Here is a 6,000-nt window from a genome sequence, read left to right as displayed (position 1 = left end):
GAAATGCAGATCAGCTTCACATGCAGTGAGTGCTGGAAGGTGAATTTCATTTATGTCTTCCTTCAGCAGACCCAGTTCTGCCATCCCTGTTTGTTTTGAGTGCCACCACAGCCCCTAAGCTGTCCCGGTATTTCCGTACAGCTGCTGCCAGAGAAAGTATCAGACCACAAAATCGGACCTCCAGCTGATAAGAAATCACTTTGTTCAAAATCAGTTCTTATCTCCTCACAGTGTGATCCCTGGGAGTTTCAGCAGGGCAGCAGTCAGACTGGATTTGTTTGTGCACAGCTTGCCAAGCAGCACCAGGCCCAGCACCAATGCTGGGGGATAAAAAGGCTTTTGGAGGGGAGACTGTGCCCGGAGAAGAGCCCAGGGATGACCTGAAGATGGGAGAAGTGCTCAGAAGTGGGGGTTGTAATGGTCCGTGGGTTTGGGTGGTGCCCACGCTCATGGGGCATCTGCCTGGGGGGAGGAATGCTCTCAGAGGGAAAGGGTGGGTGCTGGAGGCCACTTCAGCATAGCAGAGAGGTGAACAGTGTCTGCAGGAATCAAGGCACGTGTTAGAAGGGAGTTTAACCATCAAGAGGGTCAGCCAAAGGGACCTGAACACCTCTCAATCCCTTCTCCTCAAGGCAGGTTTCTTGGGCAGGTGCTTTTCAGGAGTTTCATACAATCTCAGATTGTCTCAGGCTGGAAGGGACCCACAAGGATCAGCAACTCCCTTCTCCTCAGGAATACCCAGAGGTAAACAGAGGATTAAGAGCACTGTCCAGGTGCTCCTTGAGCTCTGGCAAGCTCTGCCATGACCATTTATTTCCCTGGAGAACCCATCCCAGGGACCAACCACTCTATGGAGGAAGAACATTTCCCAATGTCCCACCTGAACTTTGCCTGAGACAGCTTCATTCCATCTCCTTCGTTGCATCACCTGCAAGAGGAGATCAGCATCTTCCCCTCACTGCTGCCCTGGAAGCTGAACCAAGTTGAAGCCTGTCCAAGTTCTCAATGTGGCAACAACTGAGCAAAACCCCACTGAAAGTACCAGACATCCAAGGAGGGGATCTGCCCAGCACCACTTTGGCACAGAGTGACCCCTTCCATGCATTCAGGTGTAGGGTTGGAGCAGAATGGGCCATGAAATCGTGAGCAGAAATTCAAAGTTTAGATCCTTTTTTTTTTTCCTTTGGCCATCATTAGAGCCTTTACCCATCATCTGTAGCCTTCATCTCTCTTCCTGTGCACTTGGAGGTGACAGGCCCTGTTATCTCCTTGAAAACTGTTATCTCCTTGAAAACAGACCCAGAACTGACAGTCTTGGCCCTGTTAGGTCTCACAGATGGAGCATTATCTTCTCAACCTGCGCCAGGAGGTGGGTGACTGGAAGTGCATCCACATGATCCAGATCAGAGCTGAACCCCTGGGCTCCTCTGCCTCCCTGTCCTGCAGCTCAAGAGCTGGAGCACTGACCCCAGAAGCAAAGGTTTTTTTGGATCTAGCACATCCTAATCTTTTATTCATGGTGGGTCAGTCAAAGCAGGAGGAGGAGGAGGATAGGTTAGAAGAGCTAGAAAACCACCTGAAGATGCAGATGGGATCTCAGAGGGGACAGTCAGGATTAAGAGACCCGATTTCAAAACTGGCAAATTGCTTTAAATGCTTTATGTTTACAAATTCTGCACCCAGAGGAACTTCATCTTTCCAGCAAATGAATTCCCCTGAAATAAGGGATGTCTTTTCTACCTCTGTGTTTGCAGGGTTTCAGAACAGCTCTGAGTTTTTGCACAGTATTTGAGATGATTTACTAAGATCTAAGTTGGGTTGTCAGTGAGCATAACCAGGTGTCAGTCTCTTGATCTTCATTGATTTGTATCCATTGATGCCAGCTCAGGATTATTCTTTCAAGAAGATGGCTCTGAGTGGCCAAGCTTTAAAGCCCGAGTTGGTTTAATTGGACTCTTAGGTAAAGTGTTTCATGTTTCCAAAGTAGGATGAACACAAAGATGCTTCCACAGGGTTACTGATACAAGCTCAAAGGTAGGTGTTTTTCTGGGAATTGTGCTGTCATTTGTGCTCATGGATTTACAGTGAGCCAGCAGGAAACAAGGCAAACCTGATCCCCTGGCACCACCATCCCCTCCAGCGCAGCAACCAGGTAGATCTGGATTTTGAATAGGACCAAGATATCTGCAACCACATTCTTTGTTGTGCATGGAGCTAAAAGCAGATACATGCCACAAACATCCAAATGCAGACTTTGGGTCTTTGTATCCAGATCCTCTTGTTTATCCCATTGGAGGAGTAAGGCTGACAGTAAATTTCAGCTCTGGAGCTGACTTCTGCAAAATCTGAAGGAGGTGGGAGGCTGGATCCAGGCTGATGCCTGTCCAGTTTGCTGGAGGCACCAGAACACCGTGTCCTCATTCCCAAATGCAGGCTCTGGCTCAGGGAGGATGCTCTGTTTGTGGAGCAGCCCTGCCCTGCCTGGGAGGACCCCGAGCAGAGAGGATCTTGCTCAGCCCTGGGACAGGATGAGCTGTCACCACCAGGTCACTGTCCCAGCACATAGGGACAGTGAGAGCTGATGGACTGCTGACATGGTAGGGATTTCTGTTGGTACAATCAAATCTCATTTTCCTAGGGAAAAGGATAAAGTCCTGACAAACTGTGGATGTTTGGGATTCCCAAAATGTTGCAGTAGTACCCAGCACATTTCCTGCCTTAATGTTTTATGCCAAGGGCAATATTCCCAAATAAAAGACAGTTGAGGGAGGAGCAGGACATGTCACCTTCCACCGTACAGGACTTACATTTGTGAAAAATTAAGGAGCCTTCAGTTCTCCTGCTAACACTTCCATGATTAAAACAAAAGGGAAGGGATTGTATTTCACCTCTCTAACACCTGTCTAACCCCCCCTGAAAGGGTTTGCTTCATCCCCAAGTTATTCTCATTTGAGGCTTCACACTTTTCTGTCTGCTGTTATTTTACATTTCATTATCTCTGTGTTTCCAGATAAAAATAGTCCCACCCTGGCAAATCACTGGATGTTTTTCCTCTACTGCAAACAGATTGCCTCCCTGTCCCTCCTCAGCATCCAGCCCCTGGCTGCAGCAATATCCCTTTCATTAGATGGGTCAGGAGCATCCTGCATCCTCCATCCTGGTTTCCCCCCAGATGCTGGGATTGATGTTGTGGAAATTTCCATGAGTTCTGTTACCTGTCCTAACATAAAATGCAGACACGTGTGGGTGCATTCATAGGCTGCTTTTCACCTCCTGCTTCCAAGCTGATGTGGAAGCTGTAGGGAAAAGACAAATGGTATTTGCCAGTTAGGTCTACTAATTACAGGACGTGTTTTTGGGAGAAAAAAAAAAATGTTTTCACTTGCACTCCTTCCAATCTGTTTTGAATTAGGAGACACTTAGGATTAGAAAGTGTTTTCTCATTAGAACAAATGTCACAGATTTAAAAATCTCTTCATTTAAATTCCTCCTAATGTTCTTTGGCTTGAATGAGTGAGCTCTTAATGTCCATTTTAATTAAAGCATTTCTGTGGGATTTCTGCCTGGGCACCTAATGACAGCAGGTCTCAGGGAAGTGGATGTGCTCCAGCTAATAATGGGAACTCCTGGATAGCAACTGCAGCAGAAAGCCTCCTTTTGGGGCTTTTTTGGGAAAAGTGCTAAAGGACACGCAAATTAAGATCTGCCTAAGAAATGATCCCATGCTTCCAGAGGCCAGAAATACCACATGGTTTGGGAGGCACATGCTGGGTTTGCAAAGCGATTGATCTGTGTTTCCCAAGCCACTTTGAATTTTTCACTTTTTGCTGCTGTTTTCCTGCCATCAGCACAGGCTCTGGCAGCCAGGCAGGGGCACTGGGCTCAGGTGTAGCACCCTGTCCCTGCTGCCAGACAGCTCCTCTCCCTCACCCACTGCCCCACATTTCTCTTCCCTGTCCAGGTGAAGGTTTGATCCTTCCTCCACTCCCCAGCAGTTCCCATAGTGGTGGATCCATTTATCAGTGTACACCCACGGGAGCTGAAGGGCTTTGTCAGCTTTCCCAGGGAAGAAATCCTTTGCAACACCAGGTTTCACCAGGCATGTGTCTGTCTGGTGAAGGCAGGAAAGTGCTGTGAAATAAAAGCATCGTTGGAGTACATCCACATCCCTCTCCTGAAGCATGGCAAAGGCAGTGGGAAGCATCCTAGTGGAAATTGGATAATCCTGCTCCTCAGTGTTCTTCCTTTCCAGCTGGGACAGCCCCCACTTCTCCCTTTTCCCTGGAGCAGCCTGGGACAAGGAGCTGGTCCCTGCCTCTGCCTCACCACAGGACTGCCATCCCAGGGGGATCCAAGAGGACAAGGACCTGGAGGCCAAGAGCCATCAGATGGTGGGAGAAGCACATGGACAGGTTCCCTACAGGCAGTGCAGGTATTGAAAAAAACAAACTACAGAGCCAGACCTCACTGATGGAAATCACAGGGAAAGGCAAGAACCTGCCTGGGCTCAGCCCAGTGGTGCCTGGCCCTTTCTCTCCCTCCTTCAGAGACAAATAAATCTGGAGACAGTTAATAATGAAAGGCTATTAAGATAAGATTTAGTCTTTATCGTTCTCGTGCTTCCTTCATTTGCCAGGCACTTGGACCAAACAGAACAAATGTCAATCTGGGAAACACTGCTGATACCCAGACAGTGGCAGATTTATTGGTGCTTGTGCCCAGGCACATCCAAGGGACGAGGAGCTACCTGGGCAGGTGTGTCCCTGTGAGCTCGCTGTCCCTGCTGCTTTCCCTCGGGACACTCATTCAAAGCAGTCACCCTCACTTGGTAACTCATAAACAACATCACTGCTGGAGCTGGGCAGCATTTCTGGGAAAAAAAAGCACCTTGACAGACAGGAAGAAAATCATAGAATTATGGAATGTGTTGTGTTTTAAGAGACCAAAATATCAGCTCATTCCAACCCCACCTTCCACTATCTCAGGTTCCTCCAAGCCCTGTCCAACCTGGCCTTGGGAACTTCCAGGGGCAGCCCCAGCTTCTCTGGGCAACCTGTGCCACTGCTGTTTAGCCACCACACTTCAGGCAAATTGGCTTATTTTTAATGATCTTTGAAAGTAATTTTCTTTATTTCCTCCCCCTTCCCCAACACATTAATTGATTTTCTGTCTTTTCAGAGAGAATCCTGTTTGTGCCTCTCATTCAGGCCCTGTGAGATCCTGGTGAGGTGGAGGGAGTGCTTAGCAGCAAATCTCTGATTTCCTCAATGTAACAGTAAGAAAAACAAAAGAGAATAAGCATAGGCTTTGTTTTTAGCTGCATGTGGTGTGCAGATCCTGTACGAAAAGGCACCTGGTTCTATACACAGGGCAGTGGGTACAGCCCCAAGGCTGCCAGAGCTCCAGGAGCATTTGGACAACACATTCAGGCACAGGAGCTGGACTGGATGATCCTGGGGGCTCCTTCCAGCTCAGGATATCCTTATCCATGATCCTGTGATTCTTTGGCAGGAGTTCCCGTGGGCAGGAAGCTGAGGGGAAATGCGCAGTGCTTCTCGAGACAACAGCGGTAGGGATACAGCCACCTGCAAGGCATCTGCTTTTTGAGATCATGTTCAGAGTTTTCCCTCCTTTAACATGAAGTGGCTGAGCCCCAGCTCCCCCCTTCCAACATCCTTTTATTGCTTTTAGACTGACTTTGAGATAGGGTAGAAAAAGAAATCTGAGAGAGGTGAGTTCCAAGGTCAGTGCTGCTCACCCAGCTCTGTCATCCCACTGAGCTCATAAATTGGTGTTAACACCTCCTGCAAAGAACAACAAATATGAAAGGAGAACCTGGCTCAGATGGGGAAGCAGAGCCATTAGTGGGGCAGCCACTGCAGAGCAGAGTCTGGCACGACACAAATCCAGCCCAACTCCAATGCCTGTTCAGCCCAGATGTGATCCCAGCCCTGCTGCATCCTGATCATCTCACAGGAGACGGAGAAAGTGCCTTTATAG

Source organism: Sylvia atricapilla, chromosome 16, assembly GCF_009819655.1.
Source record: "Sylvia atricapilla isolate bSylAtr1 chromosome 16, bSylAtr1.pri, whole genome shotgun sequence".
Taxonomy (NCBI): domain Eukaryota; kingdom Metazoa; phylum Chordata; class Aves; order Passeriformes; family Sylviidae; genus Sylvia; species Sylvia atricapilla.
The sequence above is the reverse complement of the archived record's forward strand: the minus strand, read 5'-3'. Positions refer to the sequence as shown.